Source organism: Balaenoptera borealis, assembly GCF_965194805.1.
Source record: "Balaenoptera borealis genome assembly, chromosome: 9".
NCBI lineage: Eukaryota > Metazoa > Chordata > Mammalia > Artiodactyla > Balaenopteridae > Balaenoptera > Balaenoptera borealis.
In genome coordinates, this window is record NC_138873.1 from 52,186,805 (window position 1) to 52,211,313 (window position 24,509).

A 24,509-nucleotide genomic window follows, 5' to 3' on the forward strand; every position below is an offset into this window, starting at 1 on the left:
ACTATGAGCATCCACAGCTGTATAGAGAGGGTGCTAACACAATAACCCTTGGGGGTCAGGAAGGCTCTTGGGGTCAGGATTTGGGGAAAGGATCCTAGAAGGAGAGGAACAAGAGAGGAAGGAACCCCTCGTGTGGTGGGCGGAGGTGACACCTGGAGGTTCCTGCACTCGGCTGATCTCTCATCCTGGTGTTGCACTGTCCCCTAAACAGGTCCCCAGGAGCTGAGCTGGGGACAAATCCTTCCTGAGCTAGTCTTCTCAAATCGTTCCTGAGCTAGTCCTATCCTTACCATGAGAATCTACACAGGAGACCCAAGAGAGAGCTGCATAAAGCTTATCTGAACATCACTTGGGATGGGGAAGGTTAGGTAAGGCTCCTGAAATCCTCTTTTTTACAAGTCTGATGGGTAAGATGAAGGCAGGAAGCTGCTAAGAAAATAGAAATCACCAGACAGACAAGAGGGGAAAAAAAAAAGAGAGGTTCTTCTATGGCACACAGTACTATTTCAACTGTCTAAAAGGTCATTTTGAATTAGTTATTTTCTACCTTTTGCTGGGCTCCATTTGCTATACACTGGGGCATCAGACTCCTCCCTGCCCATTGCTGCCCTCTTTCCTCATGGGGTTATAAGTCAGTTCTATGCAATGCATTGAACACTGTGCCTTTTCAAAGGAGAAAGAAATTGACATGTATATTGCAAACCAGTGAGTGATTGATGACTGAGATTTCTACTTCAGATTACAAGAGTCTGTGTTTGCTGCAAGGTACAAACTACATGTGGATGGTATTAAGAGAAAATAATCTATTTGTCACCCAAACTTCAGACAAGTCCATATTCTTTCACACAATACAAAATAAGTTTTGTATGGTGATACCACTGAATAGCTGAGAATAAGATAATTATTCCTACTACTACAAACCTGGGAAGACAGATTAGTTAATCTGCAGAGGTTTTATACAGCCTAATGATTCAGGAACAAAGCCATGTGGGATAAGTGATCAGGAGATGAAGGACCCCCGACTCTGGGTCCATTTACCCCAGACAGGATTATGCATACATTGTAGTTCTCAGTCATTTTCCAATATCTCCTCTTTTTCTTAATTTTATGCCTGTTTCTATTGTTTTCTTGGCTAAAATAAATTTCATCTGAATTTTTTCATCTTCAATCCACTTAGATTCTTTGTGCCAAAGTATTTGCATATTGAAAGAAGAAAAAACTATAACGATCAACTAGTTTACCATTTATTCTTGCAGCCTTCACATCCTCTGTAAAGATTCCCAGGTTCAAAAAATGCAACACTTAAAAAAAAAATTTTTTTTAATTTTTAAAAATTAAAAATTAAAAAATTAAAAAATGCAACACAATGATAAAATGAGGTTATCTATTAGTCTACAAACTAGCTCTTTTTAACATTTAATTAATCTAATTTGATAAACAAATTAACATTCCTTTCAATGATCCCTATTTCAAAAAGTCTGGTCTAGTTTATTGAGTTCATCATTTAGTTCAGACCTAGTCCATTCATTCATTCATTCATTCATTCAGTGAATATTTATCAAGAATCTTTTATATGGCTGACACTGCTTCAAACACTGGGGATATGCCAGTAAACAAGACAGACAAATCGCTGTCTTCATAGGGTTTTGTTATGATGGGAAGTACGGACAATAGGCAAATATCTATAAAAAATATATGATATCCAGTAGTATTATATGTTACGAAAAGAAAAGCAGTTGTACGAAGTTAAAGAGTGACGGGGACTGCTGATCTAAATAGGTATTTGTTGAATAAAATAACAAGTGCTCAATTTTTAATATCACTAGGGTGAGTTTAAAATTTTTCTTATCTTCCATAGTGTGCTATGAATTAGCACGTTGGAACAAACATGTAGCTCTGATATTATGCAGTTTTACTTATTAATTCAATTTTGTTTATTAATTTATTCATATGCTGTCTCATTCCTGAAAAGATTCATGGTAGAGCTACTGTGCAGTTCCACAAATTGCCCTGTCCCTTTACTATTAAAGAACTAGATCTTTATGAAAACAGAAGAGACACAAACTCATTTCCAAAATATTTCATTTTCTCTCATCTCAAGTTGATTTCCTTGCCAATTTAAGTGTGTCAGTAAGTACTCAGAACCAAGATTTTCCAGGAAGATCAAATGAAAGGGCTAAAAATCAATACAGTCAGCAACCACTTCTTATAATCCCAATTTTCGTACAAATTTAACTTTGTGACTTTTTTTTCACAATGTGTCAGTCTCAGACGCATATCAGGATTGATCCGGTAAGTCAGCATCCTAAGTCTAAAATGTTCAAATTTCATATTCTGGTAGATATACAATGAACATTAACATGACATGGGAGAGTGGAGGCAGAATGAAGGGAGAAATGATTCATAAATTGTGAGGAGTCATCTTTTGCTGATGCTCCTTGGTAGGATGGGAGAAGTCTGAATCACACAGGACAAAGGATAATCTAAAACTTGCAAGGGAACATGCACAACTAAAATCCCCCTCCATAACCAACCTTGGCCCCTCAAAGTTCCTCTTGACAGCCAGAATTTAGGATGAGGATGATGACAGCCAACCCAGTGCATTGCTGTGAAAACTCAATTCATGGATAATCAAGTGTAGTCTGCAGAAAATGTTAGCAGATAAAGTGAGATCTCTGTTTGAAATCTACTACTTGGCACTCGGCGTCTATCTGTTAAAACATTGTAGAATAAATTTCTGAAAGTTTGACTTATTTTGACCACACCTGATATGCAATTATAGGACTTGAGATACACTTTGATTTGTGGTTCATTTTGCCATTCTCAAAAGAGTAGCCATTAACAGTTTTCAAATGGCTATATCTTCCATAATTTTTTTTTTTTGGCTGTGCTGGGTCTTAGTTGCGGCACGCAGACTCTTAGTTGTGGCATGCATGCGGGATCCAGTTCCCCGTCAAGGGATTGAAACCGGGCCCCCTGCATTGGGAGCATGGAGTCTTACCCATTGGGCCACCAGGGAAGTCCCATATGTCTTCCATAATTTTTAATAGCTTGAGAAAATTTTTATATGGAAATAGCAGAAGTAGATTTTTGCTGGTAAAAGTAAGCCTATGGGTCACAGAGGCATTAGTATTTACTAAATATTTGTTAATATTTTATTTAATAATACAATAGTTTAAAATATGTTTTTTACTTTTCAAATCACCTCTACTGGAGGTATTAATTACTTATGCAAAGAAAGTTTTGTATGTTTTCATTTTTCTGTTTATTTCAAAGGAAAAAACCCTCTGAAATGTGAAATATATTTTCTATCCCTTAGTTTTAGCTCTGCTTTGCCTTCATACTATGTTTGTCGTATGTACAAAGTAATCCTTGCACCAATAACAAAGCGGATGTACCAAGTGCACACAAAATATATGTAATTAAATGCCACAATTGGTAAAGATCAGAGAGGAAAGATTAAGAGGTATGTGAATGCTTTGTAAATTATAAAATGTGATACAAATGTGTATTCTTATTGTTGCTACTGGTGACATCCTATCAATTAATTTCCTTTAAGGCTCGTTACATAATAGGTTAGGCCACAGCTTTTTGAATTACCATGTGGCTCTCTTTTATCAGTCACTTGATTTTCAGAATTGCCAGATGGACACATCTGTTCTGAGGTCTGACTAGACTCTGATTCACCCAGGAAGAAGTAAGTTCAAACAAACCCAATGCCTACAGCTGCCGAAAGATCTGTCCCAGATGATTATTTACATGCTACCTCTTGTTCATGTATAATAACCATGATTCTCCTGCTCAGAGTCAAGGTTTGTAGACAAGATTGTGCCACTTGCTTTGTTAGGCACAAATTAATGCAGTCGGACTATATAATTAATTCATGCCATTTTGTCAAGCCAATTCACAAAGAAGGAGCACTGGGAAACAACACCATTACCCCTGTTTGATATCTCCAAATTGTGTTCGATCATTCACTCTCAGGTGCGATGGATCAGAAAGGCCTCCAGAAAAGTGTCTGAGGTGATGGAAATCACGCTGCTGTGAGCACCATGAGATTTCAGGTAAGCTGATCTGTGTGTGCGTGTGTAGAAGTATGGCACTGGTATAATAGAAAACCTTTGACTACATGGAGATTTTGGAGAGGCCATTATTAGGCCATTCAGCATATCGAGGACAAAGCACTGATTTACTGTGTTAGCTTGAGTGTGCACTTCTGTCTTTTACAGATGACAAGCCACTGAGTGGGATCACTGCACACCACCCTTGACATAGGACCATCTTAGAACACAGGCCACCTGTGCACCATTATAACACCTCTATTACTTTAACAAGCAGAGCCGTGGTCTGATTTCCCTGACTTGCCACAGAATTCTCAGGTCAAGTGTAAATGCATATTACAGAGCACCCTCTGGCATGTATTGTTAAAGCCCTCATTAAAAAACCTCCAAAAGTCTTCAACTGTGCAATTGGAAATGTTTCCAAATCCTCTTATCCCCAACATAACAAATCCCATTGTTTATTAAATCTGATGTTTTGTAAGTTTGATACTGCCTGGCTTATACGGAAGGAATATCTTCCAAAGCAACCTAAGAGAGTTCTTAGGGAAAGAAAAGCAAATCAGGAGAACCCCCTTTCACGGTAAGAAGACAATTCTAGGATTTGGAGACACAACAGTATTGCTAACCAATTACAGTTCTGTCTGGGTCATGCGCTATCTATAGCAGAAAGAGGCAAGATGGCAGATGCCCTGGGTTATTTTAATTAATTTAATCATGTGACTAATTGGTCTCTGCTGGGTTTCTGTGGTAACTGCTTCCTAAGTGCTGATGGGCAATTGTGTTCAATGTAGCTTGGAATCCGCACGTAGGGCCCAGTGCCTTGGAGAGCTTGCAAGGAGAGCTGTCTGTGCAGCTGCGCTCGGAAGGTGCCCCGCTGGGCCTCTGATTGTCTGGCTGCGGAGCGCATACAGCTGCAGCGTCCTCTGGAACCAGGCGCTGCCTCCCTTTTCTAAAAGAGCATTGCTAACCTACCTACGTGGCGAGAACTCACTGTGGACATAGGAAAATGATCTGTGATCAAACAATGCTCAGGTTCGGCAAGGATTTGGAAATGAGATGGAGAAAGGTATCTGTTAATAAAGGGACACTGGAACGGGAAAGAGGAGAGAAGGAAAATTAAGGCTACTCCTCTGGGCATGATATGCAGCCCCAGGAGCGATCATGTGTTATTCATAGCTGCCCAAATGATACTAATCAGCCATCCTTTTAAATGCTTTTCGGGATTCATCTCTTCTTTTTTTTCCTGCTCTTACAATGCCATCTCCTCCTTGTCACCGAGAAGGTGCGTGGGAGAATGGGTGGGTGCGTGGCCAGTTTTAGAGCACAGTCTACTTTAGACAGATGGAAGGAAAATGACTTCCAAATTCTCTCATGAAGTGGGATATGTTTGTATTTGTGCAATGCATTCTAGCACCTGTGCAGAGAAAAAAAATGTCATCACAGATTTCCCTCAGAAGGGGGTTAAAAAAAAAAAAAGGTGAAATGACTAACTGCAGCACAAAGCTGCTGGACTTGACCAAGCCCTTCCGTCTACAGTCCCAGGCAGGCTCTCAGAACTACAGTCATTCCCACCCCACCCCCCAACCCTAAAGAAAGAATGGTCAGTGCTTGCTTCCTGAGATCATTCCCGTGTCGGTACGAACGCGCCACGAATGATACTTTTTTCCAGAGAGGGAGTGGGAGGCAGCAGCAGGATGGCATTGCTTTTCCCTAACAAATGCCACAGTGACCCACAGAAGCCATTCTGTGTCATGTGTGCTCCAGACTTCTGCAAAGGGCCGGCTCCAATGGACTCCAGCCCTGCTTTTCCTCCCCCAAACATGAAGGGATGTCTTGGTAAATTAAGCTAAATTGGCTTCATCTAAAAATTTCACATTAGGGATGGACATTAAATGGGCTGACAGTTAAATTCCTTTTAAGAAGTGACAAGGAGTTCGGTTAAGTATTATAATGCAACTGACAGAACATCTAGGCAGCAAGCGTTATTTAATCCAACATCTTGCTAAGACTGGGCGCTTCCCCACATCTGTTATGTCTCTGCAATACAAATGGAAGAATCCGTCCATAACATCACCAGTTTTTGTGACTTTAATGACATCCATTTTGAGAAGTATCTGTCTGCGCTAAGTATCGGACAAATTGATGAAAAATTGTGTCATTTGATTCTCAAGGCCTACGGAAGGAGCATCATCTCTGGCGCTAAGGCAGAAGTTATTATTTATTATTGGACGCTTCTTCTAAAGATCTGCCTGGAGACATCAAGCAGTACCAGTCAACCCCGAGTCTGCTTGTACTGTCCCTAATGCTGTTGGATTTATATGGCTCACCTCCACCTGTTCCAAACCTCTGTTCCAGGCTGCATAGGTCAGGAAACCTTTTGTCTTCTATCTCTGGTTTAAGGGAAGAACTCTACTTTTTAGAAGAGCAGATGAGAAGCCAAATGCCCCCACCTCCAATAACCCTTAGTTAGGACTCTAAACCTGGATTCAAGGGGTCCACAAATGAATTTCAGAAAGTCCATGAACCTATGAAATTATCTGTAAAATTCTGTGTGCATGTTTATTTCTTAGAGAAAAGGTCCCCTCTGATGTTTTCTTGAATTATCCAAGAAGGCCATGATTCAAACAAGAGGTTAAGAACCCCCTGCCCCAGACAGTTTTCTATACAGGTTTGTGCCCCACTCCGCCCTCACCCTGCCTCTGATCTGGCTGTGAGTATCAAATTATTTAAATGGGGAAGTCTTCGCTGTCATTTCTTTATCAGCCTACTGTAAAATAGATTCAACCACTCTCTTTCCTTGGCAGCCAAGTTGTCCTCCCAAACAATTCCCAGGACGTTGCCAGCCCTTGTAAAGGATGAGCTGGCCGTCGTCTCATTGACTGTGATGAGAAGACCCGGCCAAACATGGCAACAATCTGTCCCCCCATTTAACTCCTCATCACCTTTGGCCCAAGGCTCAGAACTGCAGTGGAAGCTGTTTGGGAGGCTGCTCCTCCTCCTTCACATCACTTCTCTGGCCTCTCCTCCCTGCCTGGTTTTCCTCCACCCCACCTGGCTTTCTCCACCAAGTCACCTCTGCCTTCTTTGACTTCATTTTCTCCTGATACAAGAGCTTGACATAGCACATTTTAAATGTGAGCATTCCCTTTGACTGTCTGATCAGTATACCCATTACCCCCAGTTCTCCATCAGGACAAATGCATACTTAAAAACAAATTATAAATGGGGCAGCCATGGGCCATTTTAAGGGATAAACGTGACTCCGTTAAGAGAGTCCACAAGGAAAGCTTAGAATAGCTGACAGAAATACCTCAATTTAACCTGGTAAAATTGTAGAGTTAAGGTCAAGGAGAATCCAATGGTGAGACCTTGAAGGGTCCCCTATCCTGCCATAATAATTACATTTAATACAAATCTATCTATTCATCTATTTTCAAGCTGGGTTCTCAGTCCATTCATGAGTCCCAACCAGCAACTTTTTAATGAGATAGAACAAAACAGAAAATATCAGAGTATATCACATACAAAAGTATTGTTTCATGAAACTTTTGTTTCAGTTTTAAATAGATATGCCCTGTTTTGTGTATTCTAAAGCTTAAACCTTTTTTCACATTTTAGTACTTCTGAAATTGTGGTGCATCTTAACGACTGTTGTCAGCCAGGTTGCCGCTGTGACATAATTGCGGGAAAACCTCCTGATGACACTTTCTGGTAAAATCAAGAAAACGCCAGCATCAAAGTAACTTAGATACGATGAATACGGTATGAGTTTGTGTGTGTGTGTGTGTGTGTGTGTGTGTGTGTGTGTGTTGGGGGGGTGGTATACTAAATTACAAAGTGAAATTTACTTCTTACCACAGGTTCATGGTAAATAAAAGTTTGAAAAATAGCATACTAAGCCCTTTCATAAAGTTTATATGTGCACTTACTAATACTGATATTCTAATCAGAAAGAAGAGCAGTTTCCATTGCTCTTCAGACAACTGCCAATGCAACTCTCCTCTTGTGGCTGACATCCGAGACCTCATCCTAGTTGCAGAATCTGGGGTATCTGCCCTTCACTAACTCAGGGCCACAGTTTTCTCCTCAGGGCCACAGTTTTCTCCTCTGTACAAGGAGGATGTTGAAGAAGCCTTCTAATAGCACTTTCATTTTGAACAGTCCAGGAAGTATGCAGATAAGCATGCAACTCTTCACATGTCTGTCATGAGCCCTGTCTGTCTATTGTCTCCTTTGCTGCTTCCTTTATCTCTTGCAGAAGAATCGTCATAATCCAACCCAAGGACAAAATGATGTTTAGTATTCCTATAAAGCCTGTAATGTTTTAAAATGTTAAAACATAATGTGGGAATTGCAATAAGGGTTATACACTTGCTTTTTATTGTGTGGCATGTGGAACACTCATTCCTGACTCAGATCCTTCTTTCCTGCCTCACCATCCTTAGCTTTGTTCCCAGCCATATCATTTCCTGAATTTACGTTTTGGTCTCCATCCTCACGTGTGCTCACTTGTGTCTACAGCCCGGCCCCTGGGCTGGAGAAGTCACCGTCTGGTCCCCAGTTCTTCTTACCCACATCTGTTCCAGCCCGCCTCACACCATATCATCTGTTTACTTGTCAGTCTCACCTACTCAACTATGGCAGTCTTAGAGGCAGCGACCTCTCCTTATTTATCTTTGTCTCCCCAGCCACAAAGCAATGCCCGGCATGCTGTGGACGCCGCATAAATGGGTAAAGGGAATAAACGTGCGGCATGAAGTCCATTTCCACGCAAGCACAGGAAAACGCACACACTCAGGCAGACATTCTTCTGAGCAGAAACCACGTCTCAGATTTCTGTGTTCCATGGCACCCAGCCCTGACACAGGTCCAGCCTCGGAGAAGCTAACTGAGCTGCTAGTTCATTCACTGGCTGCACAGACACGATCTGTACCCAAATCCCTGAGCTTCTTTCCAGCCTTTTACTTCTGCAACCTAGGCCGGTATTCTGGCCCAAGCCAAGAGTGCTGGGCCCCACTGTTCCTGGCCTTGCTGGCAGCGGCCCCTGGGAAGGGGCTGAGTGACAGAGGGAGTTATTTCAGGACCCACGACCAAGATGGAAGCAACCAACTTTCTTCCTGTCCCCACTAGGAGGAAGCTGGGCCTTCCAGGTGCGGAGAGGAGGAGCCCCATGGGTGCGGGGCTAACCAGGAGTGAGTGAGGCTCATCTCTCCACGTCTCATGCCCTGCACAGCTGGTGTAGAGCAACAGGCAACAGGTAGCCTGGTGGCTACCAGGCCCCGGATATGCCTGGAGAGTACACGCGATGGAGGAAAACTGTAATAATCACTTTGATATAGGTTTTATTTAATACATCTTCCTATCTCCCTACATACATAGGGAGAAAGAAATTGAGGTCTGCATCACCATTATCAGCCCCTGACCAAGTATTCAGGTCCTGGGGTGTCAAACATCTCCTTATCCAGAGTTGAATTTCATAGTTATAAAGAATTAAATTTCACTGATATTTGCTAAGTGACAAATGGCTGCATTCAAAATGTAAAGGAGGGCTTCCCTGGTAGCGCAGTGGTTAAGAATCTACCTGCCAATGCAGGGGACACGGGTTCGAGCCCTGGTCTGGGAAGATCCCACATGCCGCGGAGCAACTAAGCCCGTGAGCCACAACTACTGAGCCTGCACGTCTGGAGCCTGTGCTCCGCAACGGGAGAGGCCGCGACAGTGAGAGGCCCGCGCACCGCGATGAAGAGTGGCCCCCGCTTGCCGCAACTAGAGAAAGCCCTCACACAGAAACGAAGACCCAACACAGCCAAAAATAAATTAAAAAAAAAAAAAATGTAAAGGAAGTGAGCAAAAGCGCTTGAACGAGGAGGGGACTTCTGCTTGTGAGGAATGGAAATGTTAATCTCACCTCTGTTTACTTTGGTGCACTTTAATTTTCTTCTCTCATCACATTTAATACAAAACAATGCCCTAAATGAAACACGATAAGGCATCTAAACTTTTCACCCAACTCTTCCCAAATTTCTATTTAATTCTGGCTGTCTTGACTTAAGCTTCAATAAATACAAATAATTTCTATGAGCTCCGCCCCTGGCCTTGGGAGTATGCCTCTTCATAATTAATTCTCTGGAGTTTATCTGTTTTTAATTTACTCTTTACGTCAACTTTAATGCTCTGGAATTTGGGAAGCCAATATTCTTTTTTTTACTTATTAAACAATTCAGGATACAGGAAAATGAAAATTATATCTTTGGTACAGGGCTCTCTCTGGTGCTAACAGGCTATAAGATTGGGGGTTCTTTTTTTTTTTTAAATCAGTGTTGACTTGCTAATCAGGTTCAAAGTTTCTCTAGATTTATAGCAGTGATGTCCACTGCCTTCACATTTGACTCACACATTCCTTATACTCTATGTACTCTCAATGGTACCACTTTAACCAGAAGTAAGAAGTCAAACTAAATCATGGACCTGGGATGTGAGTCTACCTTCTCTTCCTTCCATTCACCTGACATAGTCTAAATCACCCCTTCCCTGGAGCATGCCTCATCAGCTGTGCAGTGCAATACAAAGGGGGAGATGTTTTCCCACCCTAGAAACTCATCAACTTGAACCCTGAAGCATGACATCTGAATACCTTACTGCAAGAGCAGAAGCAGCTCACAACTGCTATACACGATCATTAACAACCTGCTTGCATTTCCAGGGCTGCCTCGGTGGATTAATATATGCACCATGTATTAAACCATCTGCCACAAAGTTTGACCCAGTCTTTCTCCATGGTGGCCAACTGCAAAGGTTACCCCTGAGTGTTAAGAGGCAGGGTACACTTTCATTACATTTATCTGTACTAATTCTTAGTTTTATTATTGGTTCTTTTGTCCTCAACAGAATACCTTTTCAGGCTCTTATGTCTCATATTTGTATAGCCTGGAGTCTAATGAAAATATATTTAATCCTCTATGTCAACTCTTTTAAAGTTCAGCATTAACCTTTCATAAAAATCAGGTTAAAGAAGAATGAACTTCACATTTCCTGTGAAGATGTCTTTAATGCAGTCAAACATTTAAGAGGTTTTTTTTTGTTTTGTTTTTTTTAGTCTAGGTAAGGAACAAAATTGAGCCCCCTTCACAGAGGACCAAGTTCCCCTCTCTGGAGATGCTGAGAGACAGCCCATATCAGGGAGTACGGAGATTGAAACTTTTTGCTTCCTTATGCTAGCTGGCAGCTCAGTGAATGGAATTGCATCTGATGTCAGGTTACCTCATTATATTTATATAGTTGCAGAGCAGGGGTTTTGGGGGGTAGTGGGGGCAGGGGGAGAGAGGGGAGATATTCCTCTGTGGTTTTTCAAATGAAAGCAACAGAAAAAAACAACCTTCTCCTCCTTCCTGACATCTACTTCCAAATAAGCAATCAGTATATTAAGTGACACTACTCTTAATAATAAACCCCTGGGATGGTATGCTATTAATTTAACTGTACTCTGAGGAATATCATCCGTTCCTTACCTAGGTTCTTAATCCAAGGCAAGGCTTTATTCCTTGCCTTCAGTTGTTTATTTTCCTCAAGGGTCCCTTCAGAGGGAGTCAGCCAAACTCTAAGTGAATTACTTGGATTTTTGAAAATCCAAATCTACCTTACTTTTTGCAAGGCCGTATTTGGTCATTTTTAGTTAGGTTTATATTGAATGTTAACTCAAGACACAAGTACTATTTTTTTCCTCAGAGGAGGCTTCTCAAATGGTGACCCTACAAACTCTGTATTGTTTTGTGATTCTTCAGAGTCTGACTTCTCTCAAAATTATGATAACAGAAGCTCACCAATCTAAAATCCAGGAATTTTCTGTGTATGTATACATGTATGCCCCTGCACTGCAGGTGCAGAGCAAAACACTTGGAGGATTGCATACCTAAGCACTCAGGGGTACCCTCAAAAGAGGCTGGAGGACCTCCCACCCAGTGATTTCCCAGTTCTCAGGTATGCTTACAATTTTTAATAACACTAACAGTGACATCGTAATTGATTTCCTTCATGTGCTTTGGACCTTCTGATTCACGGCACTTAAGCTTCTCAAATTTGCTTCAGCTGATTTTTCTTGGAGACTCTTGGAGATTCAAATCACCATTTAAGTTGCAGCAAATCCCTATGAAAACTGTTTTGCATCAAAAATACAGGACAGGGAAGCCCAACTCTCCACATACTATGTCTTTCTCTCACACTTCTTTCTGATCTCCTTAGAGCACAGTTTCTGATACCCAAGGTACATAAACACATTGTGTGTTTTCACCATCTTTGGTTGCTTTTTGAAATGTCATCCTTTTGCCCTCTCCATTTCCCATTGGTCTTTAACATGTCTTCTGAGTTTCTGGAGACAGATTTTTCACTTTTCTAAAGGATGCCTTTTTAGTACTAATAAAACTTTCATACTTGTCTGCTTAATCACGCCAGCTTTACTGTCCCTTTTTTTACTTTTTTGTTTTTGGCTCAGAGGTATATGAACCATCTGTGCCTCGAAAACAGTTTGCTTAAATAGCCTCCAGGCAGATTTTATGGTTTTTAAGTTTTTTACTTTAACCTTCAGCCTGCTGTTAGCCATTTTCATCACAGTTTTAAAATCAGCCTCTTTTGGAAATGACTGTCACTATACGTAGTTTTCAGAAGTTACTGGAACTGGAAAGGGGGCCACTGACTCCAGCTGAACTGTACTGTGGTTTCCATTCACAGTCATCTGAGGCAGGTGCAGGTATGGTTAAGCTTGATAAGGGTCATCTCCTCCATCTGGCATCCTGAAGAGTGATGGAGACCCCTTTCATTTAGAATAGCCATGTCCACATCACCCAGTTAAAACCCAGGAATATTAAATCTGATTTACTTACCTGCCTTTTTATTTATCACCACATGCCTATGACTTTGTCATTCTGATCCTATGAAATACCAGGCTGAAACAAAGAATCCAAAGAAAGGGCAGAGATTCCTCCCTTCCCGCCACGCCAGTGTGCCATGAGAAGTGCCCTCTGTTCGCATGCCAGAAGACGTGCTGCTCTGTTTCCATTTTACCACAGTTGTCAATAAGCATTCCAGAGTGTCAATAAGCATTCCTCTTTGGTGGAGTTTATCATCACCCAAACTTCCTGTCTGCCCTCACGTTAATATTAACATAGCTCTATAGTTTCTCTCTATAACAAAACCACACATCTGTCCACACTCAGCATCGTGGGGGGTTGGGGGGAAATCTTTCCATCTTAAAGTAGTTTACCCCATTTATTTTCAACCATCTAACAACATTTGTCAGACAATAATGACACTATTTCTCTCTCTCAAATCAGGGCATTTTTACCCAATCTTTTCTCTGTGGTCACTGTTGCTTTTCTGATACATTTGATAACTAAAAACACTTGGGTTCTTACTGTTATCATTATTTTTATTATTATTATTTGTTTACAAAATGCTTCTGCCTCCAGGAGTCACAAGCTGTCAGTTTACTCCCTGAAATGAATTAGTACTAACGTGCTAACTCTGTAATTATGAAGTTGAGTAAAGAGTCAAGGAAGGCAGAGGCTAGAAGGCAAGCAACAAATCTCCAATGGTTGGTAGAATGAATGAAAGAATGAATGAATGACTAAATGGACACACAAACAATTGGATAAGTGAGATTATGGTTCTAGGGAATGTTCATTTGTTCAACTGTTTTCTTGTTTGCAGGTAAAATTCCATCCCTTCCAAAAGAACTTGAAATGAGCAAAGAAGGAGCAAATCAGGGCCAGGATTGGAAATCATGTTGCTGTGTTCTCAGCCCAGTAAGTTCTTCCTTCCCCTCTTCCCCTACTTAACACCTCTTCATCTCTCAGATTTCAGTTCAAGCACTACTTCCTCCGGGAAACTTTCAGATCTCCGGATTAGTCAAATCTCCCTATAAGAGGCCCTCACAGCACTGTGCCCACACCATCACAGCACTTGCCACAGTGGCAATTTCACATCTGTGTTATTATTTAAATAAATATCTGTCCCCCACTGGAGTGTAAGCTTCGTGAGGGCAGGAACCAGGGGGTTTTTTTGTTGCTTTTTTTTGTTTTTTGCCACTATAGTTCCAATGACTAGCGCAGTGTCTGGCATATAGTAGCTGCTTGACAAATATTTGTTGAATTAATTAATTAATTACTGTGAAAGCTGCAGCCTCCAAGGTCTCTGCTCTTTTGGCCACCTGAACTTGATGTATTCAGCCTCAGACTAAATCACAATTTGTTTGAACACTCTCCTTTCCCTTCTGTTTAGCAGACACAGTTTTCAGCCACAGAGAAAGTGGCTTAAATGTGGGCGAGCAGGCTAACTCTTGATGGGGAACAGCAGTAGCCTTACCCCATCACCCATCTAGTCCCAGGCATCTGCCTCCCCACATTCAATATGGTCCTTGGCCAACATCTCCCAAGCCACTTACACTGATTAAACTACATGCTGGGTTATCTGCTGTTCTAACTGCACCCTTGTTCCTCTTCCTAAATGAGTATATCTAACAGCTAACTACAATCCCTTTGTCTTAGCTCTGTGCAATCTCATGTTCTATAGACTCCAAAAAGAATAGAAAGAGTCAGCACTTTGGTCCTGGCACTAAAACCAACATTCTAATTATTGGGTTTGTCAAAGCAGCTGGTCCTGGGTAGAAGAGGTAGTTCATCTAAGGGCCCTATGATGAATGTTAACCACGTTTTTATCTTTCAATCCACACGTGGGTTTCAAAGTCCTTCCACATGACAAAAGTCGATGGGCATGACACATTCACTGCGTAAAGAATTCAACCTCATGAGATCACCTCTCCTCTCTAGTGGACATTTACTGGCACCTACCGTCAGCCATCACTCTGACCTCTTCCCTCTTTAAACAGTTTCCAGATTTTCATTCTGGTAGCTTCTCTTCCCCCATGCAGCTTCCCATGGGCTTTAGAGGAAAATGAGCCCAACACCAATGTCAGAAGGAAGCCCTGATTGGCTCAGGCTAATTCAAACATCCATTGCCCTGGTCATAGTCCCAAATTCAGGCATGAGCATGTGACCTAAGCACAGACAATGAGTGTGAATTTCAAGACTCTTGCTCGGAATGCTAGGGCATAGGCACTCTGTCTTCTATTGGATGTGAACAAGGAGGCATATAGCCCTGATTGCTGCTAGCAGCCATCCCATGGCCTCTGGGGAGCTTGCACTGTAATATGGCCAACACTCTATACAGAAGAATATAGAGATGGGAAGAAATAAGACCATGATAAGATCACTGCACTGCAGGACCAACCCACCCTGAAGCATACTGTAGCTTAGGACTCTACGGTTTCATCAGATAAAAGATGCGTTTCATTGTGTAAATCAGTTTGAGTTGGGTCTTCTGTTATTTGTGTTCAAAATCCTGATACACCCTGAAAGTACATAATCACCAAATTAGGTCTACTCTTAGAATAAAATAAACTTTAGAGTGATTTAATCCAAAGATGGCCCCTTCAAAGTTACCATCTCCTTTGCCTCATGCTACTTTGAGGGGTAGAGCTTGAGAAGACCTGCATATGCTATAGGTCTCCCAGGGCAAGAGTTGGGTTCTGCGTGGAGCTTGAGCTTGCCTCCTGAGGCCTAAACCTCCCCACTAGGTTGGGAGCAAGCCCTGTCAACCCTACAGAAAGAAAATTGCTGTGTCAGAACATTTAACCAGCAACGTCCATCCTCCGTTCATTTCTTCCCACAGTTTACCAAAAGAAAGAAAGAAAGAAAAAGAAACCTAAATTGGTTCAACACACTTTTGCTACTGGGAAATGTTTCATAACTACCAATGAATAATTCAGTGAATATGATATTTTTAGTTTTCTATTGCCAGACACACCCAACTTTGATGGGAATGCTGTTGCCTTTCTTACTCTCCAAATCCTCTTTCCATCCAGGATCTTAAACGTATTACTTCCTTGACAGAGATCCAATCAACAACAAAAATCAGGTCATGTCACGTACCCTACTCAACACCTTCGAATAGCTGCCGTCACACTTAGAATGAAATCCAAACTATTACCTCTCCAGCCTGCATGATCTGGCCCCTAACCACCTTGATCATTCAACTCCAGACACTCTGACCTTCTTGCTGTTGCTCAAAAATGCCAAGCCTGTTCCTGCCTGAGGACCTCTGCCTCTCACTTGCTCCCCCTCCTCTCTGGAACCCTCTGCTACAAGCTCTTCACTTGACTAGCTCCCTCACTTCATTTTATCCCTACCCACACATCACCTCCTCAAAGATAACTTCTGTGACCATCAGATACAAAACAGCACCTCGTCACTAGCCAACCCCTCACCCTGCTTTTTCTTCATAGCATTTATCACTACCTGAAATTGTGTTAGATATATACATATTTTTAACCTGTATATTATCCATCTCCCTTAGAGAATGGAATGCAAGTCCCTTTAAGGCAAGGATTTTTCTCTTGTTCAATGATGTGTCCACCAAACCTAAAACAGTACCTAGCACATTATAGGAGCTTAATATATCCTTTCATTTTATTTTCTAAGAATGAATGGATGAATAAGTAACAAGGTTGTTTTTTTTCCTCTTAAAAACAAACAAAATAGCAGCACAGAGGCACTCATCTCTGGTTGGACAAATCCCCCTTGTCTTTAGCTACTTGCCCAGCTTTATCTCACCTACTCCTGGGTCTCCGTATCTCTAAATCCTTTGACACCAACAACTTAAATTGCTCCAACTTATGACACATACAATCCTACAAATGATCACAGAAAGTGTCAGGGCCTTCAAAGGTTCTTCTTCTAAAGAGTTGGATGTGCAGTCACAGAACTGCTCGCCATATTTTAAGTAATATGAAATCATTCTATCAGAACAGAATACAAGACAACACATCATTTATTGGATCCATATAGAAATCACCACTTTATCACGGAATGTTTGGCAAAGGCCTGTGAAGCAGACTAGCAGTCATCATACCTCAAAACTCCTATTACACATTGAACCCCCAAAATATACTTATTGGGGTAGAAGCCTGCTCTCTTTATACTAATTAGCTAGTTAAGAAAGTGAAACACTCAGTTTAAGTTTGTGTGACAAAAATTGGATGCAAAGTCTTTCATTTATGTCATAAATTCTACTATCTCTGTGGAAAAAAATAATAATTTCAAAGTCAAGGCAGTTGTTTTTCCACAGTCAAAAGTGGTTAAATACTTTTAAATACATTTCAACATATTTATGAAGGAATTTTTCTACATGCTTCCAAAGCTCTCTCATAAATCAGTATAATGTTTCCCAGGCACATTTGGAAGTAAAAAATATATATCTACTAACTGTATTTTCTTCTACTAGAAGATGAGTTAAGCAGAAAATACATTAATATCCGAATTTATAATAGGAGAGGTTAACCCTTAACCATAGCAAACTAATGAGGAATATTTTACCACAGAAGGATTAATCAGGGCTCTTTTAACACTATGCAATTTGACATTCTGAGGACTTAATCAAGAAAGAATTTTATTCACCTATTTACTTTTCATCATCAGGATGCCTTACAAAGACAACACATGTCAAGCTCGCCATTCTTAAGCTTAATCTCACTGCCTTAAGAAAATGTTAATTTAATTAATATTCCATAGCTTTTACAAATAGTTCTCACAGAAGTAACGCTACTACACTTATGTCATCTCCGGGCCAAATTCAGCTCAAACATTCAGAAAATATCAACATAGATGTGGTGTGCTCCGAAGGCTGGACCTGACTAACCCTCTGTTAGCAATGAGACAACAACACAAATTCTGAGAGGTTGTGATTACTGGACACTGGCTTCTATCTCCAGCCATTGATTATCTCTATCTTTGTTAAAGACTACAGGAGTTTCATTTAACTAGAGTGCTCAGTAAATTGCAGCAGAGTTCAAGCATCTTTTATGGATTCATTAAACCATTGATCTGCCTTCTAGAGCTTGTAGTAGTGCCCCGCTCTGGCCCACAGCCTGTGTTTACAGAGAATGCAACAGACTGGCTTTGTAACCTCCAAAGGCAGTCTGTCAGGAGACATTAGATTCCGCTGTGTGCATGGCCACCCTATGAGTGGATTGTAACTTAGGGAATTTCCCATTCTCAGTCTGAGCAGCTGGGGCAGAAATTAAGTGGCCTTCTGTAGCAAGACTTTCTTTATTCCTTCCTAATCTGTGATAATAAGAACAAAGAGCAAAGAGCCCAAGGAACAAAGAATTGCACGTGGCTTGCCTAGTTCACACTTTTGCTTATGTGTACAAAAGCTATCCAGAGGTACTGAGATGGGGGAGAAATAAAAGTAAACACGGGTGTGTCTATAGTTTGCATCTCCTGCATATGGCCCTCTTGGGTGTACTAGGTTTTATGACCAGACATTGAAAAAGTATATGAGAGAAATTCTGGACTCAAACTACTATCTTAAAATATCTCATAGCAAGCCACCTGGCCTGTCTTATGCATGCACTTTTTTAGACAGTTAACATTTTTAACAAAGCATTTGAATTAACAGAGCATAACTACAATCCCACGAAAATGCACAATCATCTCTCTTGGTTTATCTAGACAGTGCACTAAGCACTCTTAGAAACTTCTCTCCCCTCTAGTCATTACTAGTAAGGTCTCATGACACCTTCCTTTTAAAATCAGGCACAAAGAGTAACTCTGTGCTGCACGTAGCTTATGACTGGAGAAGCACATGAAAATGACCCATTAGATAATTCTTTAAAAGCTCATTCTTCAGATAAACCTGAACACTGTTAGCAGCAAGGTGAGAAAGTCGGCAAGACAATGACTGGATCAATAAGGAGAATGCAGGTCCCAAATAACTAGATCCCTTCCTGATCATCTGTTTCCCTGAACTGCCCACTACCCAAACAGACACCAGACTATGAACTCGAAGCAAGCACATTCATCACTCTGCAGCCGCAGTCACCAGAGCACAATGCGGCTGATGCAATCTGACACTGTGCTTAATGTTAAAAGGGAGCGTGCCTTTGAGATGGATTGGATAATTACCGGCAGTTCAGATGAGAAAAACTTGCTTTAAGTGTGTAGCAGGAGCTATCACCGGGATGGCCAGAGACTGACAGAAATTAACATTCAAGCATCTATGTCAATAGCCCTGTGTATTGCTCTCCAGGTGACCAGATTCAGATCTATGAAAAGTACTCCCTCTTCCTTCTGCTCGTTGGAAAGAAATAGTATTGGGGCTTGAAGCTATTTGGAGTTTTAATCATCTCTTCACATTTAATCTAAAATATCTAGTGTTCCTCAGAAGTTGACATCTATTCTGGGTAACAGATTAAACTTATTTCTCTGTTTCCCCCACAACCTCCCCAAATGTAGCCCATTCAAAACTAGACGTGGTTGCTATTCCTTTCTTTCAGTACAGACTCGCTTGCCCCATTCTGTTTGTGTTCTGGGAATTCCTTAGACCAGTGTTTCCCAAGTGGTGGTCAAGTGTTCTGGTAAACACAAGATCACATGCCTCTCCCCCAGGCTTCTGATCGATGGCTTCCTAGGGCATTGGGTCCCATCTGGCCTGCAGAAGCTCTGTCCTGGGATGCTTTCTGCCTTTCTTCAAGAGCCCAGGCATCACTTTAACCTGACCTGTATCTTATTTCTCTGGCCAGAATTCTCCTGTTCTACCCCTCAACCTGAATGTGTTTCAAAGGACCAACACCGTCCCTCCCCTCTGCTGGTGCTTTTCTCATAGGTTCTCATTTGCAGCAGCTCATCAATATTCCATCCCATATTTCAAAATATGAGAGAACAAGAAAACAGGTGGGTTTGCTGTTCTTTCCCCAAAGCTTCCAGAGGACAACCCCGTCTGCTGCAACCAATAGGGAACTAACTCAGCCACTGGCCTGCAGATTAAAGGCAGAGGCCATGCTATGTGCAGGCAGTGAGCAGGTTTGCAGCACAGACACTGCAGAAGCAAAGCAATCATCCCGCAGGGCAGGGTGCAGGTAGACAGACCCAACAGGCTCACTGGCACCCCATAAAATCACGGTGAATCCACAGGAAGAAATCCAGTGCTCCCTAAGCATTCCTGTCAATCAAGAATATTTGCAAACAACTGGCAAAAGCAAGTCTGTGGCTTGAGCTTCAGGCAGTCAGGGGACATTAATTACAAGTAATTTAATGTCCTTCCCTAAACCTTCATGAAAGATAGCCATTTTGCAAATTAAATCTTGCAGGTGTTTAAAGGAAAAAAAGTAGACAGGTTAATCACAAGATTAACAAGGCAATTGTTACACATTTCTTTTGCACTAGTAGGTTCTGTAATTAAGTCTGAAACTGAGAATCTTCCCCAGGATATATTCAAGTTTAATAAAAAGACCAGTAGTCTAAATAAAATGTAACTCCAAATAATATGATGATACATGCTGTGTATCCAGGGATATAGTATGAAAGTAAAGGAAATGCTTATTATACAATATTCCCCTCGTTGAACATTTGTTACTATCATGATTGTTAGATCTTAATGATATCATCTGCAAATGTTGTTTCTATCTATATAACCTTTTTATTTTTAATTCATCCTTATCTATTATCTACATAGGTTTCTTCCCCCTATAGTCTGTGGAGGAACAGCAACACTGTGATATTGAAGAAGTATTTCCATCTATTCTTGTCTCAAGTTATGGAAAAACTAGAACAAGGAAGCAAACTTTGGTACTCTTAGGAATTTGTGTCTATTACTAAAGTATTGATGCCACTAATCCACAAAGAACACTATAAATTTGGTATCTGAACAAGGAAAGAAAACAATCATTCTTTACATTGCCTGCGTTGGACATCTGTCTTGAATTTTGATTTCTTGCTTGATTTGTGGGCATCAGTTTAGACAACAGGATATTTCCTATGCAGAAGGAAAAAGATCAAACACAGGATATTCGGAAATGACTACTATTTGTGACCTTGTTTGTTACTCTTGTTTTAAGTGGGATAATGGTTACAAGGCGTCACTCCCTTAGGAAAGAATATTTTTAAGTGTCTGTTATTGTGCAGAGTAAAACTGGTATTAGTTGGACTAAACACTTCAGCATCTCTTGCAAAACCACTAAGGAGTCTACAACTTTCCAACTCCTAGGCAAATCACTAGGTTAGAAATGTTCTCAAGTTCTTCTCTACTTGTGGCCTCAAGAAGGGGCTGGGAAAAGAATGAGCTATTAGTTCCCTGAAAAGTCTCCAGTGCATCAAGTAATGAGATTGACATCCCATTGTTCGGCTGATGCCCATAGACTATAAAAGTATTTTTCTTACCCATTGTTTCAAACACTTTTGAGTCAGCAATTGAGCCTGATAGGGATAAGGATTCTACGAAATATGATTATGAATTAATACTGTACCCTTCTTAGAGCCAACATCCTGAATTGTGTACGCTAGCAATTAGGTTCCTTAAATGAATACAGCTGTGACTCACAGTTCTAGCAGAAGCATTCTGAAGAAAGCGTACATACTTACAGTAATCCAAACTACTCTTCGAATTAAATTTTAAATTGGTTTAAAACTATAACCTATGTGCCATAAAGGGTTAACTTGGCTTCAGTCCATCCCACCTTACTTCACAGCGCCAGGGTTTAGGAGAGAGGGATGTGACATTCTTAACCTACTCCATCAAACAAATATAGAGACCTCTGGAAAAAGGTTTGAGAAGCAAATGAAATTTAAAGAGCCAATTTTCAGTGGGCCTTCATTTTGAGAGCCGGGCTATTTTTGTCCTTGTTTTTAGCAGAAAAGCAGTTCCTGCCTCTATCCCCAAGCATGTGTGACGAGGATAGCAGGGGAAGCACAGGCACAGCTGTCCAAATTACATTCACAAATGCAGGTGTTGCTCAGACACAAAACAGAGGTCAGCTGAATACTGCTCCTAATTAGCTACCTTTTCTACTAGGATTTTTCTTTGTAAAGTTATACGTGCAATTTGGGTTCAACTTAGAGACCATTTTTAGATCCCAGCATGCTATCCACCAAGAAGCGGGCTGTCATTATAAAGCATAATTTACAGCATAGTTAATTTTACATGTTTTTTTAGATTCTACATTATACCTAAGGCAAAATTCTGTTCTGCATACACATTATTCACTGTTTTCCATCCAGTTCTCATTATTTAAAAGTGTAGAATTTAGCCAGAAAATCTTTTAGGTAGGGATGGGAAGAATTCTGCCCTCTTTCTAAGATTAAGAAAGTCCACAGTTTTAATAATGAGGACTAAAGACTTTGTCAAATGATACAAGAACAGAAGTAGCTATTTGCTATTGTCTTCAGTGGGGAACACCCTGGGGCTTATTACAGCAGTTCTTAGAAATGGCAGGATGGAGACTGGTATCTAATACAATCCATTAGGAAACCCAAGCCCTAAATGAAATGACCACAAAATCCTATCAGTTAACAGAAATGCAGCAGCTGTACATGTTTATTGTAACACAATAGGATATTGTTGCAGAGATAACACTCTTCAAATTAAAAAAAAAAAAAAGAATCCAGCAAGCGATGTGACCAGTTTATTTCTCTATTTGAAAAACGAGAATGTCTAGTGAGGCAGAGCTTTGGAATACATAAATAAGCATGAAGATTGCAGAGAAGACAGGTATTGTATGTACACTAATGGGCTGCTGGGATCAGCTCTCAAAGTCACTGGCTAAACTTCAAGCCACTGCGACTCCCAGGTTTTGCAGGATGTTCAAAGAACTACCCCAATAACTCCTTGCAGGTAGTGAAAAGTAATGGTCTTTCTCCCCTTGCTGATTTTACCTACTATAAGTATTCCAAATACTAATTCCTATCTTGGCTCCCAGTTATCTATTTTTCAAAACTGTATGCTGTGGAAGTTTAAATTCAGTTTGACCTTAAACTTTATAATTACAAATATGTACACATTGTATATATGATATATATTATACATATATATATATTATTATGAACCGTTTTTTCAAATTCAATCAGGTGCCTTTCATCAAAGCCTTAAAAAGTTGGATCACTATGCAAAGTGTAACATGTATCACCGGGATTGTGACAAATTCATCTTGCTTGATTTTATTCACTACAGGCAGTCCATCAAGATTCAGACGCATAACCCTTCAGAATCATAGAGAGACAAAAACCCCTGTTCTATAGCCATCTTCTGGGATGGAATGCAAAGTATTTTGTTGTGGTAAGTAAGGCTTTGAAGATGAAAGCACTGGGTCCACTCTTGTGATTGTTACCCCAGTGCTCAGCATTAAAAACGGGAGCCCCAGGGTCTCAGAGATCATTTTAATCCCCCTATATTAAAACAAAACGTGTCTCCCATGCGTTGCTCTAACTACCCTCCTCTGAAGCTTCATTGGCCCCTCCCAAGGGAAAGTGAACTGCTGACTGTCCCAAAAGAATTCCAGACAATTTCCGTACTTGCCTCCCTGTTCCAGTGAAGATTATGAGCCTAATTCTTAGAGACTGCTACTAAAATTCCACCCCGCTGAATTCTGCAGCCTAATTCTTTCGGCATTATGTTTTTTGGCAGAATAATGTGACCCAAATTTGCAGGAGATAATTTGCTGCAACAGTGCTTCTTGCAATGCAGTGAGCGCAAAATTAGCATTTCAGGATTACAAATAACAGATTTATAAAAGTAGTAACTGTTTGCTTCAGAGAAGGACAGATTCTGATCTTGTATAATGGAAATGGAAATGCTTAGCAAAATGTGGATGATTTTATGAATTAAGGAAGATTTACAGATCAATGGAAAATAATCAAGAACTAGCAATTTATTTCAGTAATTGGTGGCAAAATGCAATAGCGGTTCTTAAAAGATTAAGAAATTAGCTGTGTGTGTATGTGTGCGCTGATTGTAAAAACATCATGCATTCCATTTCCCATCAATGGTGGCTAATGCTATTCTAAAAGGACATTTTTATATCTGAGATGTCTTAAAACAAAACAAAACAAACAAACAAAGAAACCATAACTATGGCTGTTCCTGTGTTCATCCACCATGCTTCTCACAAACGCTTGGCTGTGTGAGCAAGGTTGGTTCATGTATTCATTATTTCATCTTTTCTCAATATCAATCAACTTTAATGTAAGGTGTCAAGAGAGACTTGACGTTTTTCTTGATTAGAATTTGTGGATCAGATTTTGGAAAGAGCCAGAGCAATATTCGCAATGGGAACAAGTATAAAGCTGAGCGGACTAAAGCTTTCTGGCCATGCTTCTGTGGCTAGTTTCTCAGCCTTGATAAGAAATCTCTACCACTTATCTTTCATGGACCCTAGTCTAGCACTCTACTGCTGGAGAGACACTGTAACTTAGGATACCAGCTGCGACCACCATGTCCTCATCAGATTCATTCACCCTCTCAGAATTCAAACACCAAGACAAGAGAAACTGAAGAGCAGGTTACACATTAGAAGAAGGTTCCTTATTCCAGAAGGTTAAGCATGACAGAGAAAGAGAACAGACAAAA

At 40.7% G+C, this 24,509-nt stretch overlaps 1 protein-coding gene across 5 annotated transcripts in view; it reads right to left on the reverse strand.

The window, feature by feature from the left end:
- The window catches only part of SOBP (sine oculis binding protein homolog), a 155,597-nt gene that overhangs the window by 89,217 nt on the left and 41,871 nt on the right, over positions 1 to 24,509 (reverse strand). The gene's annotated exons all lie outside the window — the stretch shown is intronic.